This window comes from Macrobrachium rosenbergii, chromosome 51 (assembly GCF_040412425.1).
Source record: "Macrobrachium rosenbergii isolate ZJJX-2024 chromosome 51, ASM4041242v1, whole genome shotgun sequence".
In the NCBI taxonomy this organism is placed as follows: Eukaryota; Metazoa; Arthropoda; class Malacostraca; order Decapoda; family Palaemonidae; genus Macrobrachium; species Macrobrachium rosenbergii.
The window spans coordinates 18,101,890-18,125,298 of record NC_089791.1 but is presented as its reverse complement, the minus strand read 5'-3'; the positions used below and the strand labels follow the sequence as shown (position 1 = coordinate 18,125,298).

The following is a 23,409-nucleotide window of genomic DNA, read 5'->3' as shown; positions in this document are numbered from 1 at the left end:
TGCGTCTCAGACTCAAGGATTTTTAATTAGTGCCCCGACAAACGTGTATTTAAGCTGTATGGTTCTTCTTCGGTTTGTTATTGGCTGCCCAGGAGAAGTGTCCGTACTGGCATACGTCCTGCTCTAGTTAGACCGACTGACATGGCTGGTAGTGAAACGTGGACCAATAACCCCATAGAATTTTTCACAAATATCGAAACTGTGGCTTTAAGATTTGTCTAAAAAGTTTGTAGTTCGATCAAGTAGTGAGTTATCTACTTGGATTAAATAAATAAGTAACTTATCTCCAATGTCCTGTCAATACTCCAGTGCTCAAGTAACTATGAGATTTTGGTTACGGTGTTCTTTATAGTATTTGGAATTTTCCGAATTTACGTTATAGAATAGTTGCTAAGTCAGTAGAGCTTGTTTTCAAGTTACAATAAAATGAATTTCTCAGGATACGTAAACGGCAAAAGGAAGTTGAGTCCCACAGACTAGAGAAATTCTCTCTTCTGCTCAGTTCATAGTTATTGTAACTATATATTCACATGTCATCACTGTTCAGGTAGATCAAACGACCCTCCCCAGTTTCAACTCCTTTTCGTGAAAGTTTAATATACAAGTTCGTTAAACTTCTGGACAGAGGTTTGAATAACATGTTTTACCTGAGTATAGTCAAGGTTGCTAAGGATCTTTTTATTCGGTCCTTAATGATGGTGATATCCTGTTTAGTCGATTTCGTTCACTAAGAGAATTTGTCGACATTCCTCACAGGCAGGGTTTCAGCTGAGGGTCATTCAATACACTTCGAACCTTACCATTCGCTTGGCTGCTTGTGTTACCAAACATTCTTATTCAAGCACCTCTGAGTTTTGTTATTTTTGAGTAAAAAACAGTATTACCAGTACTTGCTGATTTAAAGAGTAATGATAATCGAAATCATTTTTAAATTTTTGTATAGCAGTTACGTAAAAACGTAGCCTTTGTTGGCCGACTCGGTTGAGCTTCAGGCTGTCACTCGATGGGCCGGAGTTCAATTCCCGCGGCCGGCTGATGAAGAGTTAGAGGAATTCATTTCTGTGATAGAAATTCATTTCTCGCTATAATGTGGTTCGGATTCCACACAGCTGTAGGTCCCGTTGCTAAATCCAATTGGTTCTTAGCCACGTAAAATAAAGTCAATCTTCGGACCAGCCTAGGAGAGCTGTTAACCAGCTCAGTGGTCTGGTAAAACTAAGGTATACTTACTCAACGTAAAACGTAAAAAAAAAAAAAAAAAAAAAAAAAACAGCTACGTCTTTGGTATAGCTTAATATGCAAGATTACCACTGAGGGTCTTACTTAGGTTTATTTTAGCAATAGTCGCTGTATTAACAAATTACTTTTTGATTGCAAACAAAAAATGATAAACTATTCAATAAAATTTTGTATTTCTTTCGTCAGATAGAAGACTACGTCTTTGATGTAACCAGAAACATTGTCAACTACCAATTACTGCTTGTTTTTTTTTTTATTTTACTGTTTGGCAGTAAGACTTTACAATAGCTCCAACAGAATTCGACGTTCTCAACAAAACCTGCCGTTTTATTGGTGAGTATTTGTGAATCTATATCAGTTTTCTCTTAATGACACTTCATTGTCTGTATAAAGACTTGTTAATGTTTGTTTTCTTGTGTCGTTTCAACATTCGTCAAGGTGCTTGGTTTACCAAACAATCTTAGCCAAGCTCTTTTCGCTTTGTTTCACTTGTTTCCTTTTATGTACAGCCCTCCACAGGGATAATTCCTTCTCTCTGGCGGGCCTTTTACCTTTTCAAAATAAGCTGCTTCTTATATATTTTTTTAATTGTCTTTCAGTGTTTTCTCATCAGTATCGTAGCCCTTGGAGAATAAGGGAATCTTTAGTTCTTTTTTAAATTTGCTTTCTTCTTGTATTAAATTGCATAGAAGATTATTAGTCAAAGCCATGATCCGTATTATTTTTCACCTTTGACACATTTTTTTATATACTGTGCACTTATTGCCATCATATGTTTTATGTTTAGTATCACTATGACCTTTCTTTACACAATTTTTACACTTGAAGATGTTGCTAGCACATTCATTTGATTTGTGATTTTCACCACATCTAGGGCAGGCGTGGTCATTTCTACAATTTGTTGCGCTGTGACCAAATTCCTGACATTTTTAGCATTGAGTTCTCGCATTCGTAAGAAAAAAATAACAGTGATACTTAAGAATATTCTTGAATTTTATATAGAATTTTAATAGAAATCTATAAGAACATAAAATTTGAACAATGGTTATTGCTTCGTAGAAGCTAGCTACAGAAAAGTTACTTTTTAATGTGTTTAGATTCATTTTAGCAATATTTGCTGTATCAGCCAATTATTACTTTTTTGTAGCAAACAAGTAATCAGAAACTTTTCGATTAAGTTCGCGTAGCTTGCGTAAAATCGAAGAATACGGCTTCATTGTAACCGTAGAACTAGCGTCTTGGACATAGTCACTTTCTACTCGCATATTTTACCGTCTGGAAAATCTTCAGCAGATTTCTGGATTTTCAAGAAAGCCTACAAAAATTTTATTGATGAATGCTTGCGAATATATTTTAAAATTTGTTTTAATATCAATTCAATGTCTGCAGTAGCCTATATAGGATTGTCATAATATTTGCTTAGGTTCTGCTTCTTCCGTGTGTCAACTTTGAACATTCGTCTAGCTGCTTGTTTGAGTAAATAATTATTTACAAAGCACCTTTGAGATTCCTAATTCTTAGGCAAAAAATTCTTTGCCAGTGCTTATTAATGCTTAGTAGTAATGATATGCAGAATTTTTCAGAATTTTGTTTAGCATTTCATTGAAAAAGTCTTTCTGTATAAAAACGTAAAATTTTAAACAATACCTATTTCTTGGTGTAACCTTGATTAATAAAAGTTACTATTAGCGTTTTTAGCTAGATTTATTTTTAGAAATTTAGCTGAATAAAACCTTTACATTTTGGCTGCAAACGAATATTAATATATATTCTAGACCATAAATATTTATTTATTAGGTTTCATATATTCTATATCAAATTATTGTCCACGTCTTCAGTGTAAACAGAAATTTTTTGGGCTATTTATTTTATATATTGATCAAGTTTACTGTTTGTTGTACGACTTAAAGTTCTAACAAATTTCTCATTAGAATCCGCAATTTAATTGTTGTTTATTTTCGAATCTTTAACAGAATTTACTGTAGTACCCTTAGTTGTATATATGACGATTTTTTTTTATTGAACTGAGATTTACTTTTTCCCTTGCTTTAAGTTTAACTTTCGCCCTGGTAGGTCATGTTTTACCAAACATTACCTACCAAGCAGCTTTGAACTATCACATTTTTTCGTAATAAAATCATAACTGGTACTTAACAATACTAATTCTTATTAGCGTATAATATTTTAAATTATATACAGTAGTTTTTATAAAAATATATTTTTAAAAATTGTAAAACTCGACAATCGCAATAGATTTTGTAAAGCTTGCTAGTGAAAAGTCACATCCATCCATTTTATGTAGCCTATCAACCTAGCATTTTTCAGTTGAAAACATATAATCACAACACTCTAAATTCATAACTAGTAACTGTTTATTAAATTCCGTATATCATCCGTAAAATCGAAGGCTGCGTCTTCACTGTGACCAAGAAAGTAGTTGGCTGTTATTTATAATGTTTCATAGTTACCCAAAGTGTCCTTAGATGTCCAGAGCTTCGGTCTACAAAAAAAAAAAAAAATGATATAACCAAAAGTTATAACATCGTAGATATGGCTAAAAGGCAGAAGGTTTAGAGATATATAATAATAATTGTATTCCATCCCTTTATATGACGTTTACCGAATGTTATGATTTTTCTAGCCTTGATTCCTTTAAATATTCGCTTCTTCCACCGAACGGACAGAACTAAATTCCCTTCAGGGGAAAGCTTTCTTTATTGCTGATTTGCCAAATCTGTCCTGCATCATGTCAAAGATCATTAATGAGTTTTATAGGTTCCTGTATCTGGTTACTGCTCATATCAGCTAGCCGAAAGCTGTATTGTTTTTTCTAGACAGTTTCCGTCATTTATTTTATGATAGCATCACAAAATTGCTGTTGTTTAAATGTCATTATGAAGCATAAACATGCAATCAGAGGCATGATGATGGGTTTTCAGTAAACGTTACTGTATAATGGTTCCACTCGTCCTGTCTAAACCGTTACATCGAATTACGATAGATTCCGTCAGCCCTATCTGAAAAGTCTTTAGTGCAATGTGTCGTATCTGAAACATCCGTTTTGCAATACGATCTCTAAATAGTGCTAAGATTAGCGAAAAATGGTTCGAAATAGTGTTCAGATACGTCAGGGCATTACTGGAACTTAAGTCACGTGACTTGACTTAGTCCTTTGTCACTCACCACATCCCTTTTTTCGCTTCATAGTCCTTTACTTACTGACGTAGTAATAGTGATGGCAATTGTGGTGGTGTGGTGATAGGAGTCAGGTCAGCTCTCCTTTTTAGCTAAATGTAAGTCATGCCCGAATGCATAAATATATTTGTACCGTAGATGGTTAGGTTACACACTGTGATTGCATGCAAGAGCAAAATAGAGGTATTATGCTCTTCAAAGTGAAGTAGACATTTAACCGGCCATTGCCAGCATTAGCCTAGTTAAAGTGAAAAGTTGTAATCTGCCCTAAAATATGGTTAATGGCCCAATCGACGACCTAGATAGCATAGAGGACAGATTCGTATTGGGCTGATTGAACTTGAAGTTGACAAAGGTTAGCCTAAGATTGGAATGCATTTCTAAGGACTCTTTGTAGGCCATGGCCTATATAGCATGAAGTTTCACTGGCGTAGGCTAGTCTAGGCCTATCCAGAAGGGAGGCCATTCGTCTACTTGGTTTTAAACAAATTTAAGTCATGTCTGTCAATGTAAGGCTGCTTAAGTACATTTGTAATGGGAATGTTATTCTGAAGAATTTCGGACTATGGTTTAGTGTAACTAAAACCAAATACAAGGAAAGCTATCATTGCTAGGCTGTCATATGGAATTGCCATTATTAGCTCATCCTGGTCTCTAATGTAAATATCGGTGTGTAAAATAACCTAGTTAGGTATAGTTTACATGGTGTATTGTCTAGGTAGCATAGAATGAGATTTGACAAGATTGAGCCAGAGCATTGCAAGCTAGACTATGCTTGAAGATAAGGTAATTCTAAGCCGGCTGTCACGTGAGCTTCAGACTGTGGCAATTGGCGTTTTTCATGTTATTTTACTTGCTTTACAAAATTTAAAGTCATATTTTGTGACCATTTGTAAATATACCGTGTTGACCTTTGGAAGACTACACTTAAGTACCCCTAGCAGCTGGTCTAAGCCGGCATTCTCATGACAAGCCCCACCTCCCCTAACTAATAGCTGCAAAATTGTAACCAGAAGGCACCTCTAGGGCACGTTGGGTTGGGTATTTTTAGGGACTTACTGGTTACAATTTTGCCGTATTAGCTGGGGGAGGTTGGGGGCTGCATGCCGGCTTAGACCAATTTACATTAGGTAACACAAAGTCGAGTCTTCAAAGGTCAATGACAGCTTAGTTACAGCCGGCCGACCAAAATATTACTTTAAATTCTCTAAAGAAGTAAAATAACAGAAAACGTCAATTGCCATGGTCTTCACCCTTGACAGCTGGCTTAGGAATTACCGAAGATAAAAGGCCCAAACACTATATAAGGCATGCCCAGCAACCATATATTTGTGATACTACTATTGTATCCCAGTGCACAGGTGAAATATGGACTAATATGTGATGAGTTGATGAGTACATATAAGGCATATGCATTTGTGGCAGTACATTGTTGGTGCTATGTAGATGACTGGTGACCCCGGGTGGATGGAAAATAGGTTGGTGTTATGTAGGTGACCATTGACTCAGAATGAATGGGAAAAAGGTTAGAATTGTATTTTGGGCCTCCTTAGTTCCTATCTGCATTAAGTCTGGTGGGGCACATCTGCTGGAATGCCAGCTTGAGAACAGGCCTGATGAGTAACCTTGGTGAAATCCAGTGTCCTCCTGACAGGTTCATATTGCTGGTGTGACTGATGGTGGCAGATTCCAGCATCTTCCTTTGTGTAGACAGCTTCTTTTTAAAACCAGCTCAGCCCCTCTCAGTTTTATGGTTTGGCCTTTATCCCTAATATATATGAAAACCCCTGAATTCTCTGAAGAATGTTTTATTGATCTTTTGTACTCTAGTAATCTCTGCAAGATTGATCTACCTGTCTCCCCAACATCAATCTCATTACAGTTACTGTATGGTATCATAATAAAGTGTGGTAGAGAACTTAGTTAACTTTTAAAATGCTCACTAGCCTCTTGTTCATTGCTTAACTTTTCCTAGGAAGGTGGTGTATCATCATCTCCATTGACTCTAAATTGCTGCAGAGTTAATTTAATTTTACCATTATGGTAACATTTCCCATTTTGACCTGGAAGTTTCAAGTAGGCAAGAGTAACGTACTTTAGGTCCCCATGATTTCATGAGCCAATTTAAACCTCCCATTGATTATAGACTGCAACAAACAGGTTATCTGTAAATGAAGCACAGACCCTCAGTAGCCTACATGTACTTCCAAACTAGCTGAAATATATAAAAAAAAAAATTAATTCAAACAAATTTACCTAGGTTAGTGAAACTGAAAATTATAGCATAACCTAACCCAGTTTTGATAAACAGCATGTTAATTCCTAAGGGTAAGACTAACATATAGTTGTTTACCATTGGATTACTTTGAGTTTAGAAATGTTAGATAAAGTTTTGAAGCAGGTGATGGTTTGTGGCAATAATCATTGTCTCAAAAGGCATAAGAACCATATAATCCTTTTAATATTTATATAATAATAGGGTAATCGTAAGGCAGAGCCCTGCACAGAGATAGTTTATTAATAAAAATTTTTTACTCTACAGTATAGGAAAGGTGTAGCCTATAAGATGCAGTACAAGTGAGGTAACTTCAGAAATTTACCTAAATGTGAGGAATTTACTGCCATTTGTTTTTAGGCTCATCCCTGAGGTGCTGGTACTAAACATGGTGCCCTGTAGAGCTTTTTTGCATAAAAACATAAACAAAAGATGGTAGACTTCTCACATACGGTAAATTTTTTTTAGTTATCTTGCCTAACTGCATCATATACACCCATTCCTATATTGTTCAGTCAAAAAATATCATTAATAAACAATACAGTCATTACCTGGACTGCCACTTGTATCTTGAATTGTTCGTAAGTGGGCTTTTAATATGTATAATTTTTTTACATTGCTCTGCAGCAAAGCTACAAAGTTCAAATAAATGTAGTTGGTGAAATAAGCAAATCGTCTGCATAAGAAAAATTATTCGTAGGAGTGCAGTATATTAGCTACATGACATCCAACTGTACTGCTGTTCAAGATGCAAATAAAGCTCATGTGCATAAATATTAAATAGATGCGGACTCAAAAATTATCCCTAACACATTCCATTTTCGAAAACTTGGAGAAAGAATTTCCCCAACCAATACGCGAAGACTGTGTATTGAACCAAAATGAGAACAATTTGACAATAAGCAGAGGTGTGCCTTGATCCACTGGTTTTGTTAATTTCCAGTAACTAATGTGATTGAATGCACTGTTGATATCGAAAACACGGTACACAGGTGTATATATTCAAGCTCTTGTAATAGCGAACAACCATCTACAAGGCATAAATGTGCATTTCATTGGAGTGGTTAGGTTTGAAGCTGAACTGATTGTTGATGTGCAAATATTTTTGTAATCTTTCAAAAATAACCATTTCAAAATTCTTATATGCTGCTGTCACCATGGCAATAAGTCTCTAGTTGAGTTATTGGATGGGTCTTTAAGCTTCCCCTTCAGAAGAGGCACAATTAGGACATTCATAAGAATGTTAGGCAAAAATTAGTGACTTAAAATGAATAAAAAATATGATCAATACATTCTGTGGAGCATTTTTAAAAAATTCATTTGGAATAAAATTGAGGCCTACATCTTTGTTATTTGCAAGTTTTTTTTTATACAATGGTTGGATTTCATTTCAGATGCATCAGGCAACATTAATTGGTTAAAAATTCACTTCTCTCTTGATCATTCAGAGAATTCTAAATATGGCTAACTTTATTTTTCCACAGTTCAGCAATAGCTTCACTTCCACTGCATCATCGACCCTCTCAGGAAGAGCTAAACGACCATTTTTCCTCAATGACTGGACCTACTTCCAGAGCAGAATGATTTCACTATTATACAGTCTATTGGTTCTTCATTGGAAGGGTGGGTAGAGCTCTCGGCTAGCACGCTGTTGGCTCAGCGTTCGACTCTCTGGCTGGCCAGTGAAGAATTAGAGGAATTTACTTCTGGTGATAGAAATTCATTTCTCGTCATAATGTGGTTCGGATTCCACAGTAAGCTGTAGGTCCCCTTGCTAGGTAACCAGTAGGTTCTTAGCCACGTAAAATAAATCTAATCCTGCGGGCCAGCCCTAGGAGAGATCTTAATCAGCTCAGTGGTCTGGTTAAACTAAGATATACTTAACTTATGCAGTCTATTAGATTGTGCCATTGCACGTCCTCTTCTTGCAGTCTTTGTCGCAAGTCATGTTGAAATTCAGCCCGAGATCATCTCATCAGACATACTGCTGGGCTAAATTGTAGAGAGCCACTATTCCATGCCTTAAAGCTTCTTTAGTGGCTAAATAGAAATCCTTGATAAAGTCATTCCATCTCAGAATACATTGTCTCCCAGAGTTTACACTACCAGAAACCTCCCTACCAACCTGGTGAGTAGTATGAATAGAATAAGTCCAGAGAAATTCCAAATACACCCGTGGTGACTAGGATTTTCACATCCTCCACAGCAAACACAAACTGGGTGTTAAGGCTCAAAATCCAGCCTCTGCCACAAAGCAGAATAGAAATTTGTACACAAATCAGTATTACTAAAATTCCAGTTATTTTTTCCCTCCCGATCATCACCCAGCACAGCAGCTAGACTAGAGGCAAGTTTTGTAAATTAAAAGTGACATGCACTGGAAAATGGTTTGACCACAGTAATTCTCATCTACTCTTATATCTGTTATTTCATTATGCTTCAATTGTGAAGGTATACAGTGATCCACCCAAGATCGTGACAAGAGACCCATTATTGACATGAGTAAATGTGTTGCCAATTAACATTAGTATCTGACATTATAAGACCTTTAGCAATGCACAGTTGCTGTAACTTGGTATGAGAGGAGTTATTGGGATTAGCATTAAATCTCCAATCACAACAATACCAGCTGCATAACTACCATCAGCAATAGAGGCAATTTTTCTAATATACATATCAGTCATTTTGTTATCTGGACAAAAAGTAAGTTAAGTACTATACAGGCGGTCCCGGCTTTCGACAGGTCCCGACACGACGTTCGAGGGTTCTGACGCTTTCAAATGTATTCATCAGAATTATTTCCCGGTTTACGACGCATGTTCCAGGGTTACGATCGTCGTATGCCAATCTGATGGAAGAAATATGGCTCGAAGCGACAGGATAATCAAAATTTGGAGGTTTTTTTTATTAAAACTCAATAAAATGCAGTTTACATCGTTTTCAATGCACCCAAAGCATTGAAAGTAAGGTTTTCTTTAGGATTTTTGACGATTTTTCGGTTTACAAATGATTTTACGGTTTCACGACGGTAAGAAACGGAACCCATTAAATAAACTGACCGCTATAGTACATTCAAAAACAAATATTGGAGTTATAGAAAGCCGTAGAAGTCTATCATCATCATATTACACTATGCTGCTACAGAGAGCAAGGGATTTATTCCATAAAATACTAGTACCCCCATAAGGGTGACCAACAAGAACACCATCTTGAGTATGTTGGTTTGTCCTGGTGAACTTATGGTTTGGCCATAGGACAGTTTTCTTTCTTGATTTTAGTGGCAATGAACTTCGAGATTTCTATCTCTTTCCCAAGCAGAGAGTGAGCCTCTGGGTTGCTGGTTTATGGCAGCAGCGAAAGTCTTTCCTTAGAATTCTTGCATCAGCTGCCTATCTTGGCATAGGAGCTGCCATCATGTTCATGTAGGCAGCATAAAAATAACAGATTTACGTGAACCCATCGAGACTTTAATGCATTCTTTTGATGACTTATTTTTGCTGCATGAAATATCCTCTTTATGACCCCTTGCCTGGGAATGCCATCCAGTTTGTGATGTATAGCTTTTACTGATGTGCTACTTACAGCAGCGCACACACACACACACACACACACACACACACACACACACACACACACACACACACACACACACACACACACACACACACACACACTCTCTCTCTCTCTCTCTCTCTCTCTCTCTCTCTCTCTCTCTCTAAACAAATAAGGTGACAAACCAGTTAAGTTCCAGCAATTTAAATTTAAATATGAGTAGCTTTTACAGTATAAGTGGGTAGATATAATGTAAATTTGTTGATAAATACATGTAAATCATGTTGCTGTAATTTGCAATGTATGCCTGCCTGATTTGTGACATTGTAAATGATTACTGGATGTTATGGATATGGCTAGTGGGGGCTGGTGTCCTATCATATCCTCAATTGACGGTGTGGGTGCACGGGTTTGCAGTAGCACACTCAGCACAGCGGCACCCTCGGTACAGCAGTCAACCAGACACATTCCATTGGTGGTGTGGGTGCATGGTTTTCAGTAGCACACGGCTCAGCAGTCAACCAGACACACTCCAGGGTGATGGATGTATGACAGACAAGTTTGGCTTCGCATCCATGATTTAAGTCTTGTGCATACAACTTCCTGTCATTTTGCGTAATTCGTTGGGAGATCAACAATACCTCCAAACTAAGTTCCGACGACTTGTTTTGGTTCCTGCTAAGTCAAGAAACGGGGTCTAGGAGCTCCATTTCTTTTGACCTGACGTAGTCACACTCATCCTGTGAGGAGTGAGAGATGTAGGCAGTAGCTGCTGCTGCTGTAATTACCAGTTGACCCACAACTCGAGGAGAGAATATGATGTGGATCTTAAGACAGTTTCAGGAGTCTCAGTGTCCAAACAGGCACTCTTTGATAGCAACGACACCAAGGTAGTGCCATGGTTACACTATCCTCCTTCAGAGATTTTTCTTTCTTCGGAACATTGACCAGGGCAGCAGTCTCCTACAATTCCTTTCTTGGAACTTAAGCACAGTTCTTTTTAGACTTTTAAGGGTCTCAAGATCCAAGATAGACACTCCTTGGTGTGATAGCAATGACATCACGGTAGTGACATGGTCAACAAAAGGTCCTAGTGTCCTTTCACCTGCTATATTGCAGTGCAAGTAGACGAGCAGACAGAAGAATATTCAGTGGAGTGGCCAACCAGACATCCCAAGCAAGATGGGTGTAATTACAACATGTAGGCTACTTGTTGAAGTCAGGAGATAAGGACAGTTGATCTTGGCATCTTGACTTCTGGAAATTTGTTCAACCTCTGAAGAAGCTTGATCATAATCCTTCTTTCTCAACTTACTGAAGTTGGCGCTCTTCTGTTCTGTCTTCTTTCACCTTTGAATAAAGTAAGACATCCTTGGTACTCATTTACCTCTGGAAGCTTACGCATTTTGTCATTCTACGTGTTTCGAAGTGATCAGTGAGAGGGTTCATTCCACTTCTATGGTCCTGTGGTGCCAGTGACAGTATGACGTCTATGTTGCCTCCGTAAAAACTAGGCTTTCAACCCAACGTCAATTACTCTTTTGTTATCTTCGAGTTGGCCGAGAAACGTTGTCCAATTGTCATTTCTCTGACTAGCGAGATGATCAGATGAGCGTACCCCACAACTAATTGGTGGTCATCAGTACGTTTCAGACCAGATCTTTCGAGGTCAGGGGCATTGGTCTGTCCATTGTATTCAGGAAGAACCTGTCGGTTGAGTTCTAAGATAGAATTTAATCTTGCCGACCACATTTGTCTCCTTTTACCTTGGGATGTTGCCCGTAGGTCCTTAGACTCCTTTTCCTTGGATCCTATAGTGGGGTCCTTAGGCTCCTTTTCCTTGGATCCTATGGTGGATGCTCAACAAGTAATATAGTTCACCTAGTCTTGAGGGACAGGTTGCATCTTGCCTAAAGCTTGTGCAGCTGCAAGGGGAAGGTGTTTGGGGGACTGGCCTCCTCCCTTTCTCCTGTCTTCTTCCTTCCAGGGCAGAGGAACACTTAGCTTAGCTGTCACAGGCTGGACTGGTGTGCAGTGGCGGCAGTGATGACTGAGCATCCTATCTATAATCTAACTCTCATTTGGATTAGTAGATGCAGATCCTCCCTTCCTCTCTAGCAAGGAGAGAGGGACTGACTACGAGCAACCAGTTGGCTATTCTTAGCTTTATAGTCTCAGACACCGTGGGTTTTCAAACCTTTTTGAATCAAGGATATTACAGTCCTTTAATTTGAAATGCCAGAAGTCTGATGATTGAGCATCTCTCGTTCCATAGATCAGAGGTATGGCCTCCTCCCTTTGCTTTTTCATGACCAGGAAGAGAGTACCCAGGCGAGCTAAGCTACCAGTTGTTCAGAGATTTACTGATCTCTGCAAAGTAAGTCTCCCCAAATGTAAAGACTGAGGGTTTTATTCTAGGGAACAGATGACAAATTTTAAGTAATTTGTATTTTTCCTAACATACAAACCTGGGGTCGTTACATTAAGGCCACGCTCTTACCACCCTCATTCTCTATTTGGCAAAAGGTAACCTGATAGAACTAGGTGTACTTTGCCGACTTGTTGGCAGTGCTCTGCCTACCATCAGTAACTGTTGCCAGAATCCTTACAAAGTTTAATGGATTTCCAGCTTGCTGAATGTTAATCCCATATGTAAAGACTTCAGGTTTGTATGTTAGGAAAAATACAAATTCCTTAAAAATTTGTCATATTGTATGTAAACACAGCCTAGTGTTGATATTTCTACAGTGTATTATAACCTAACAGCTGTATAAAGTCATTTTATGGAGTATCTGAAATAATCTCATGATAGTCCAAAATGTGGTTCAAAGATTGAAAAATAAAAATAACTAATGGTCCCCTCTAGATGTTGCTAAGACATGACATGCAAGCTGTTAACCAGTTTTCAAGATAATAACTTACTAGATGTAATTTTGTTTGTATAGCCTCAAAATTGAACTTACTTTGTCTAAACTGTGAATAAATTGAGGAGTTGAAAGTCACACTTTACTTTGTTCATTATGATTTATTAATTGTTTTATTCGTCATGATTTACAAATACATCCCATTTTGTGAAGCTGACTTATTTTCCATTTCTGCTAAATTGAAAATGCTTTGTATTATTACTTGATTTCATGACAGTATTCAGATTATTTTTTTTATTTGATTGAAAATTTTACTTTTTTTTTCCCTGTGTTAGTGCTTTTGACTGATAGTGCCTGCACAAGTTAGTTTTTCACTTCAACTGATGATATTTCTTATGAATTACACTAATTTTCTTTTGTTCTGAAATCACTTACCTGTATTCAGAACTATAACTTGAGCTAGCTGCATTCTTGTCCGAACAGATGTAAATTTCAAATTTGGAGTCAGTTGCTGACTATTAACATGAATAGCAAATTTGATGGATAAACGCAGTGTTAAGCGGCGGGCATTGTGGTTATTTACCATTCCCCAGTCACTGCTGGATGCATTTTCAGAGCTGAAAAAGCATATGGTATGGAAATTTGAATCATCCCATTTATACTGTTCAGAGTAATAATAGTCATTAACACATTAAAATGATAAAGGGTTTTAATGAATCATATACCACATCAAATTTGCCTTATTAAATTATTTAAAAAATTGCATGTCAAAATTAACAATGTCTAATGTCTAAAAAGCATTTACGTTGTCTGTACTTTTTCATGATTGTAATTTAATATTTGTTCATGAAACTTACCTGTCAGATATATATATAGCTGTATTCTCTGGATTCTGTGAAACTTGACACACACCCAGTGGGAGTCAGGTGGTTAGTACCCATTCCGCCGCTGGAGGCGGATATTTCCATTTTGACTTTTCTTGTCGCCGGTGTTGTCAACACCTGTTGTCTGCACCTCTGTCTATAGGATTTGCTTTTTTGCTTGGTCTTTGTCTTTGGTATTTTGACTTTTGGAAAGTGAGGCATACGCGAAGACTTTTCTTTGGTTTTGAATTAGACTATCATTATGTCTTTATGCTCTGCCCATGTGTGTGTGTGATGTCTGAGTGTTGAGGTTGCGAAAGCTGCGGTACCTAATGAATGTTCTAACTGTAGGGCTTTATGCTGAAATGATAGTGTGTGATGAATGAAAATGAATGGAAGCGTATGATAAATATGTAAATTGGGCGTGATCGACTGAGGAGGTCTTCCTCAGAGTGCATCCTTAGATGTTGATGTCGGCCTTTCCCCTGTACCTTTTAGAACCTAACCTCATGGTTTTGTCTCAGCCCCTGAGATCGTGCTGCAGAAGGAGACCACCTTGGCTCTCGTGATGGAGTCGATTCGTGCATTAGAATCTAAAGGTGTCAGCAATCTCAAGAAAAGTGTTGTGAAGTGACTAGTGCCCCCTGTGTAGTGGAGGGGGCGTCAGACCGGCCCCATCATGCCTCTAGGCCTGGACCTCTGGACTCCCCAGGACTCAGGGAGGGCATGTCGAGCCGAAAGGAGGTTGACGGGGAACCCCACCGATCTGGCGTCCCTTGGCGGCAGGTCCTGAAGACGTTTCTCAGGCTGCCCGAGGGATGCGGCTCATGCTCGTGTCCTGAAGGACTGCTTCTCGTCCTCTGACACGTCCTCCCACGCAGGGGTTGGAACCGTCGGTTGGACTCTCGCCTCTTAAGAGAAGCTTTAGGGGAGGAGGGGGGCTTCCGTCCTCTTCTCTCCTACTCTGTGCTCTTCCCAGAGTTTGTGGATATTCCCCGCCAAAGAAGTAAAGACGTTTTCCGATGATGACGTGTTTGAGCCCCAAGTCGGCTCCAGAGACAGGGCTCTCCCTCCTCAGGAGAAGAGGATTAGGGCGTCCCTCGCCCCTCTTCCTCCAAATTCACGTACCTCAGAGAGAGGCGTCTCCAACGTCAGGACCCTTATTGCCTCCATGCAGCAGCAACTGGATCCTCATTCATTGCAGAGAGAGAGTCCAGGTCCTGTTAAGTCGGAAGGATGTTCTCCTGCTCCCTCGTTCGTCACCTTCGTGTTTTTGCTTCGCCTGCTCGTCGTGGAAGGAACTCCTAGATCATCTTCCCCGAGAGGTGTTGGAGACCGTCTTGACGTCACCCAGGGCGCCCTCCTCTCCCTTCGTTCTAGACGCCACGTTCACCTTTTTGTTGATGACGCTGCGTCCAGGCTCCCAACTCTTGACGCTCTTGGGACGAGATCCCGTCATGCTGCCAGACGCGCCACGCCTGGCGTTAGCTCATGCTGCCAGACGTGGCCTTTCGATCGCTCAAAATCTTCATGCTGCCAGACGTGCTCCTGAGCAGTACGTTCATGACTCCCTTCAAGACGCTCCACCTGCCGTTGCAATGCGTCTCTCGTGTCCTTCATTCCTCTGTAGCCGCCAACTTCTTCCTCGCCAGAGGTCCCTGCGGCGTGTTTCCTCTCCAACTTCTCTCTGCCACTTCCCCGCCGATCGTTGGAGATAGACTCTTCGTCTCAGGTCTGAATAAAGAGATTAAGATCAGTCTCGTCCTCGGACTAACAGATTCTCGTCAAGCTTTGAAGGAATTGTTTCCCGACAAGTTTCTGCCGGCGGTACCTCTCTCTCCTCCTTCTCAACTGACCCCGACTTTGTCTAAGGACTCCAGATTTCTGAAGATGACTAAATCGCTTTCCACTAGCGGGCCTTCAAGAAAGTCCATTTGTGATGGACTCCCGAAAGCTCAAGGAAGGTGAGTCTTTCACCCTTCCCCCTTCAAGACTCTCTGGTAAAGCAGCCATGTGGTATGAGACCGGAGAAGACTTTGGCTTACGCGTCTTCCCTTCCTCATCTAAGGGGACTTTGCCTCTCGTCGATTCAGTAGGAGGCCTCATCTGTCGACGGCCAAGGTTCCTGGACTCTTACGGAGATGGACCATCTTTTAAAGGGCCTCTTCAAGACGCTAAGTTTTCAACTTCCTTGACTGGTGCCTTGGGCTTTGGACCTTAAGTCGCGGAGTCAGGATTAGATCTCCTCATCGGACCTTTCCAGCATCTTGTCTTGCATGGACAAGGCGGTCCGAGATGGTTCTGACGAACTTGGCCTCGCACTTTGCGACTGGAGTTTTCAAGAAGAGGTCACTTCTGCGGTTTCTCGCCACGAAGTCCGTTTCTGGCACAGAAAGGAGAACTGTTGTTTTGCTCCCCTTTCTAGTCATCTTTTTCGGCTTGATGGTTAAGGACATCGCTGCAAGCCTTGCAAGAAAAGACCACACAGGACCTGTTGGCAGGTCTTCTAAGCGCCCTTTGGTTCTTCTTTGACCTCAGTTGACGCCAACCCGTCAGCAGTCACCCAAGATGAAGAAGCCTCTTCGCGGCCGGATCATCTTCAAAGCCTTCTTCCGAGGAAAGAACCTCTCGAGAGGAAAAGCCCTTGCAAGAGGTAGGGGCAAGTGATGTGATTCTCCTCCAGATACCGGTGGGTGCCAGGCTTTTGCGTTTGCCGAGGCCTGGAAAGTGAGAGGGGCAGACAGTTGGGTCCCTCTTTCGGTTTTAGAGAAAGGATACAAGATCCCTTCCTTTCTCCCCCTCCTCCCTTAAGCCTTTTTGGACCTCTCTCCAATTGCCATCCAGAGAAACAAGAGATCCTGTACGACCTGCTGCGGCAAATGCTCGTCAAGAGAGCAGTAGAACAGGTCTTAGACCTGGATTCCCCAGGCTTCTACAACAGGTTGTTCCTGGTCCCAAAACAGTCGGGAAGTTGGAGACCTGTGCTGAATGTCAGCAGCCTGAACCGCTTGGTCGGAAAGAAACTTTCAAGATGGAGACGGCTCAGTCTGTTCTAGGAGCCTTAAGACCAGGGGGATTGGATGGTATCCCGGATCTTCAGGACGCTTATCTTCACGTCCCGATACATCCTCAGTCAAGGAAGTTCCTGAGGTTGTCTTGAAGGGAAAGGTGTATCCAATTCAGAGCTCTTTGCTTTGGCCTGTCCACAGCCATACCATTGATTTTCACCGTCATCGTTATGGAGAATGTAGCTAGGTGGCTGCATCTGACTTCTCAGGCGTACGTGTGTGTCGCTCTCTCTACTTGGACGACTGGCTGATTGGAGCGTCATCGAGGAAGGTGTCTGGAGGATCTTCAAGCAACTTTGAACCTGACGAAAAGAACCTCGGACTGCTGGTCAACTGAAAAGTCACACCTGACCCCAACACAGTCCATCGTGTATCTGGGAGATTCAGATGGACTCAGTGGCTTTTATAGCTTTTCCGTCCCGAACGCCAACAGCTGTGCTACGGAAAAAGTCCTAGCCTTCTAGGAAAAGAAACATGTTCGGTGAGGGAGTGGATGAGTCTGCTGGGGACCATTTCCTCACTGGAAAAGTTTGTTTCCCTGGGGAGACTGCATCTCAGGCCTCTTCAGTTCTTCCTGCAAGACAACTGGGAAGACAAGGAAAAATCTCGGAAGTTGTCTCTCAAACTTTCCTGAGGTGAAAGAGCATCTCAGGTGGTGGTTGGATCCTCGAAATTTCAGAAGGCGTGTCCTCAGCCTTCCGAACCCCGACCTAGTGTTGTTCTCCGGCGTCCAATGTTGGGGTGAGGAGCAACATTGGGGAAGAGAGAAGTGTCAGGCAACCTGGAGAGGGGACAGGTGACCTGGCATATCAATATGATTTAGGGCGATTCTTCTAGCTCTCCGATTCTTCAAGATCAAGTGTCGATGCAATCGCACAGTCCAAAGGTAAACGGACAATACCACAGCTCTAGGATTACCTGAAAAAAGGTGGCACTCACTCTCGTTCCCTGTTCAGCCTTGCAAAAGAGATCCTGTTGTGGGCGAGTTCCTGGAACATTACGATCCTGACGAGTTTTGTTGCAGGCGTTCAGAACGTGAGAGCGGACCTGCTAAGTCGCGCCATCAACTGCCCCGACAGAGTGGACTCTGAACCAGGAGGTTGTCAAAAACTGTGGAAACTTATGGGGTCGACCCTTGTAGACCTGTTTGCAACCTCAGAAGAACAACAGGCTTCCGCTCTACTGCTCTCCTGTCCTGGATCCAGGGCAGTATCAATAGACGCTCTTCTTTGGGACTGGTCTCGTCTGGACCTTATACGCCCTTTCCCTCTCCCTTCAAGATCCTGGGAGAAGTGGTCAGGAAGTTGGCGGCCTCACAAGACACAAAGGATGACCCTGATCGCTCCGTTTTGGCCTTACAAGGAGTGGTTCCGGAGGTAATCTCGCTACTGGTAGACGTTCCGAGGTGTTGCCTTCTTTTGCCAGACCTGCTCAGACAGCCCCACTGAATATCATCAAAACCTCCCGGCTCTGAACATGCGCCTCGTTCAGACTATCAGGAAATGCTGGTCAGAGCGCAGGGGTTTTTCGAAAGCCAGGTGGCAAGAGCCATCGCGAGCCAGGAGAACATCTTCGATCAGCGGTTTACCAGTCGAAGTGGGCAATTTCGACAGTTGGTGTAAAACGCAGAGGATTTCTCTTCCCTATCATGTCAGATTGCAGATTTTTTCCTTTACTTAAGAAAAAACTCAATTTGGCAGTTCCGACTATCAAGTGTTATAGAGCATGCTTTTCGATGGTTTTCAGACACAGAGGACTAGATTTGTCTGACAGTAAGGACCTCCATGATCTTCATTAGCTCTTTCGGCACTCTAGGTTCATCAGCTAATTGGTTCTGCTTGGAATTGGGACGTAGTTCTTAAGTTTTGATGCAGCCCTTTTGAACCTCTTCACTCTGCATCTTTGAGGATGTAACAAAGAAGACGTTATTTTAGTTGCTCGCTACTGCAAAGAGAATCAGTGAGATTCATGCAATATCCAAGTTAATTGGTTTTAAAGGATACGATGCGGTGTGCTCTCTTCAACCCTAAGTTTCTTGCCAAGAATGAGAACCCTTCTCACCCTGGCCCAAGTCCTTTGAAATGAAAGGTTTGGCAGGTATTCTGGGTCAGGAACCAGGAAGATTGCTATGCCCTGTTCGGGCTCTAAAGTTCTACTTGGACAAGACGAAGGAAGAGTCAAGAGGTCTTGCGGATAATTTATGGTGCTCGGTGAGAAGACCTGATAAACCATGTCAAAGAATGCGCTGGCTTTCTTCTTGAGTCCACCATCACTCTAAAGTTGTCAGGAGAGTGACTCCAAACTTTTGAAAGTTAAGGCATGAGGTTGGGCAGCTGCAACGTCCAGTAGCCTTTCAAAAGAACATGGCTCTGAGCGACATTCTCAATGCCACCTATTGAGAATCATTCTGTGTTTAGCCTCATTACCTAAAAGGCGTAAGAACAGTGTAGCATCTTGCTGTTCATTGGGACCATACGTTTGACTGGTAATGATCTTGAGGGGAGGAGGCAGTACCCATCCTATCCTGTAATGTTGGTTAGAAATAGTTTTAAAAAATTTTGGTTGTGTTTTTATGGTTGTTGGGTAGACTGTGGGGCAGTCTTCCCTTTCCTTAGTTTTTAACTAGTCAGTGTTTGGTGTTGGGCCAGGTGGTTATTTTGTCTTTTGCTTCCTCTTCTTGAGGGCCATGATCTGGTCACATGTGGTCACGTCCCCGTTGGCAGATCATCTGGAACTCTCCAACCATAGGTCACTACCTCGCTTGGAAACTCCAGTAAAGCAGACGCAGACTAGAGTGACAGTAACCACTCCAGTCAGCTATGCTAAAAGGTAAGGAACCAAAATGTTTAATCATCTACATTGTTTTTTTCTCAATCCTTGGCTGTCTCTGCCCCTCTCCAAGGTGGATTCAGCTATATATATATATCTGACAGGTAAGTTTCATGAACAAAATGATATTTTAATGATAAAATAAAGTTTGTTCATACTTACTAACAGATATATATTAAGTAACCACCCTCACTCCCCTCAGGAGACAACGGCGTTATGAAAATCTGAATAGAAAATGGGAATGGTTCTGATATCCGCCTCCCAGCGGCGGAATGGTACTAACCACCTGGACTCCCACCGCGTGTGTCGTAAGTTTTGTGAATTCTGTCGGTTTGGAGAATACAGCTATATATATATCCAGGTAAGTATAGACAAACCTTATTTTATCATTAAAATATCATGTTTGAATTAGTCAAGTCAATAATACTGCATTAGCTTTCTTGGCCATCTATCAAAACACATTTTTATCCGTTAAAAAGAAATCTATGTTTGCAGATAAAAAAATGGTTTAGTTCATGATTTATGTCAAGCAAAAATCTTTGTATTAATATAAACAGTAAGTTTAATTTAGTTCCTCAGTGAAACTAACAATGCATCCTAGTTCACCTAAGTTTGCTTTCAACAAAATACAGCTTAAATCATTTGTGAGGTTGCTACAATAGCACATATTTTGTAATGCTACCGAATTTTAATTAAATTTTCTTTGATGTTTCTTTATTGTTTAGCATGAATATGATGAATTTAGTGGATTGAATCTTAATCCAACCATGATGTCTACTTCAAACTTGTGTTTAGTTATTTTCACTTGTATTTCTCCTGATAGGAATTAAGGGACTTGAAACAAAAGTTTTCAAACAGCTTCCATTAACAGTGACTTAGTAAATGCACTCTGTGATAAGCTTCAGGACTTTTGCAAAAATGGTTTACTGTAGCAGTAAAATTAGTAACCACAAGTGTTTTTCTGTTAAATGTAATGTGTTGTAAAAAATTTTTATAATTTTTTGCATTATATTTTCTCGGTCTTGTGTCTTGGCATATGAAAGGGTAATTTTTCACTGTGGTGTTCATTAGTTGCATGAATAGTTTAGGATAAAATGTCAGTCATTTTAACTTAAGTCATTATAATTTTCATAATGGCCTATCTGTTGTTGGGTGGTCCAAGTACCAAAATAAGCTATGATTCTTGGGACCTAACCTTTTGTTTTCAAGCAAGTGTGTGAAACAGGGAGAATGGTAGTCAGTGAATTCAGCTACTTGACTTGTGGGTTCAGGTATACTGGCCTGAAGATTCCCTCGACAACCTCTTTTCACACTTTGGATACCAGGCTGCAATGAAAAGAGTTTAGTGGATGCATAGAAGTGAAGACTAAATCATAAATGGATATCTTGGCCATTTTTGTATTGTTGGCCTGCATTAAATGCTGGTTACACCTTATTCCATTCTGCGCCATGCATGGAGCTAATTATCGATCAGAAATCTTCACTTCAGTCATTCATGCGCTTCAACTTAAATCTAAAGTAGGCCCAGTGTCTTTTAAGTTAGCGTTTTGAAGTGCTGATGTGACCTAAAGCTATAATAAAGTAACTGCAAGGATAACTTACTTAAAACTCTGTGAGGATAAATTACCTAAAATTAAAACTCTGTGGAGGATAAATTACCTAAAATTACTGTATTTTCTTACATTATACATTGTAATGTTACTTTTTTAATATTTATTTATATACAGCACTGTGGGGTGCTAGTCTGCTATAGTATTGGATTGTCATGTTTAGGCCATTATGGATGAGATTGTTTTCATGGTGGGTTAACCCTTAGTGGACGGTTGAGACTTCAGTGTGAAGTAAAACAGGGTAGGGGAGGTGGACGATTGCTCTTCAGTGTGAAGCAAATTCGCACACTGTTATGGTAATGATTCAGAAACAAAGCACATTTCTATATGCTATAACCACTAATGGCAACTTTTATACAGAAGTGAAGAGAGGCCATCAGTAATGCTTGTGACTTCAGGGGAAGGTACTGCATCTCTCTTCACGAGTCTTTTTTTGTAAATTTGCTTGTAAATATACAAAGGGGTTGCTGTTGCTTTTGTTGTTGTCTTTTATGATAGTATCTCGGTTGTAAATGTAATTTTACAAAGAAAATTGCAAGGAATATTAGAAAAAGCATGTAAAAGTACAAAAAGTTACAGAATCTATCTTCTCGTAAATTTATGTGAATATTTTACAACAAAAATGCAAAAATATGTTATTTCTTATCTGTTTTGATATTGTATGAGCAGTAATAATAATTTTACAAATCAAAAAACTTATTTATTAGAAAAAACATATAAGTTGGTAAAATTTACGGTGTCTTGTAAATGAGGCCCCTGAGGGGTTGTAAATAAGCATTTTCAACTTCTTGTGGTAGGGAAAATTTTTTAGAACTTTTTATTTATACAGGTGAATGTACGTTTATCTCTTTCCATTGATGTGATTTTTTTATTTTGCCGACCTCAAAGTTTACCTGGTCTGGGGTGCTGCACATTGATAAATTATGCCGTCCATTAAGGGTTAATTGTATTTGCTGTTATTGAGAAAAGTTTATGGTGATTTTGAGAATATTTGACTTTGTTAGTCTCTGTAATTGGGTCAACTCTTCTTGAAGTACTCTAAGTGTGGTGGGCTTTCTCTGATACAGTGATGACATTATTTTGTCATTTTGACTGATTTATCCTCCATAGGTAATTATGGATAGCCTATTGTTCGCATTACCCATAGATTATTTTGAGTGCAGTGGTTTGCAGGTTAATATTATCGCTGAACAGAATATTTATTTTTGTGTACTCTTCATGTTAATAATGCAATAGTATGGAGTTGCAGGTTATGATGTAGGTGGGTAGCTCAGTGGACAGATGAGTGATTTGAAACTAAAAAGGAACTATGCTTTTCATTTGGATGTGCTTTAAAGTTAAATTTGGTGGTCAACCGAACCCCAACTCCCTACCTTGACATCACTCATGGCAGTAAACATCCGGGTAGAGTCTCACTATCACTCCCCTTGACGGGAGCCGAATGCTGGTCCCCACATTATGAGGCCAACACGTTAACCAACCGTACTAGCCAGACGGTTTTCTGAAAATTTTCGTATTGAAATACTGAATTAGTTTTGTGTTTTACTGCCCATGTTTCACCATCTTATACTATTAAGCTGCACGATTTTTCTTTATCTGTAGTCACCCTAGTCTTAGGCTATGTATAGCGTGATAGTGAATGGGTTATGAATTGGTATTTAAATGTGTTGTGTTTTGCTCAGTGTTACTCCATCTTGCCATATTGCCCTATATGTATGCAGTTTGAAAATTATCTTGGGCCTAGCTAAGGGTTTGACATTTCCAACCCTCTCAATGTTAGCCAGTATGGGTACACTAGTGCATCAGATAAATGCAATGAAGTAATTCTTCAGTTGCGAAGTTTCCCTCATCTAATTACCATATACTCACATATCATGGCTTTGAAGACCTAACCCTTGAGGCTAATTTTGCATG

General features: G+C 40.1%; 1 long non-coding RNA gene across 1 annotated transcript in view; it reads left to right on the top strand.

The window, feature by feature from the left end:
* The first annotated feature begins 4,390 nt into the window (after positions 1 to 4,390).
* The window catches only part of LOC136833155 (uncharacterized), a 48,633-nt gene continuing 29,614 nt past the window's right edge, over positions 4,391 to 23,409 (top strand). The window contains exon 1 of the long non-coding RNA XR_010851373.1: positions 4,391 to 4,532. This is a non-coding gene — a long non-coding RNA (uncharacterized lncRNA). The remainder of the gene's footprint in view (positions 4,533 to 23,409) is intronic.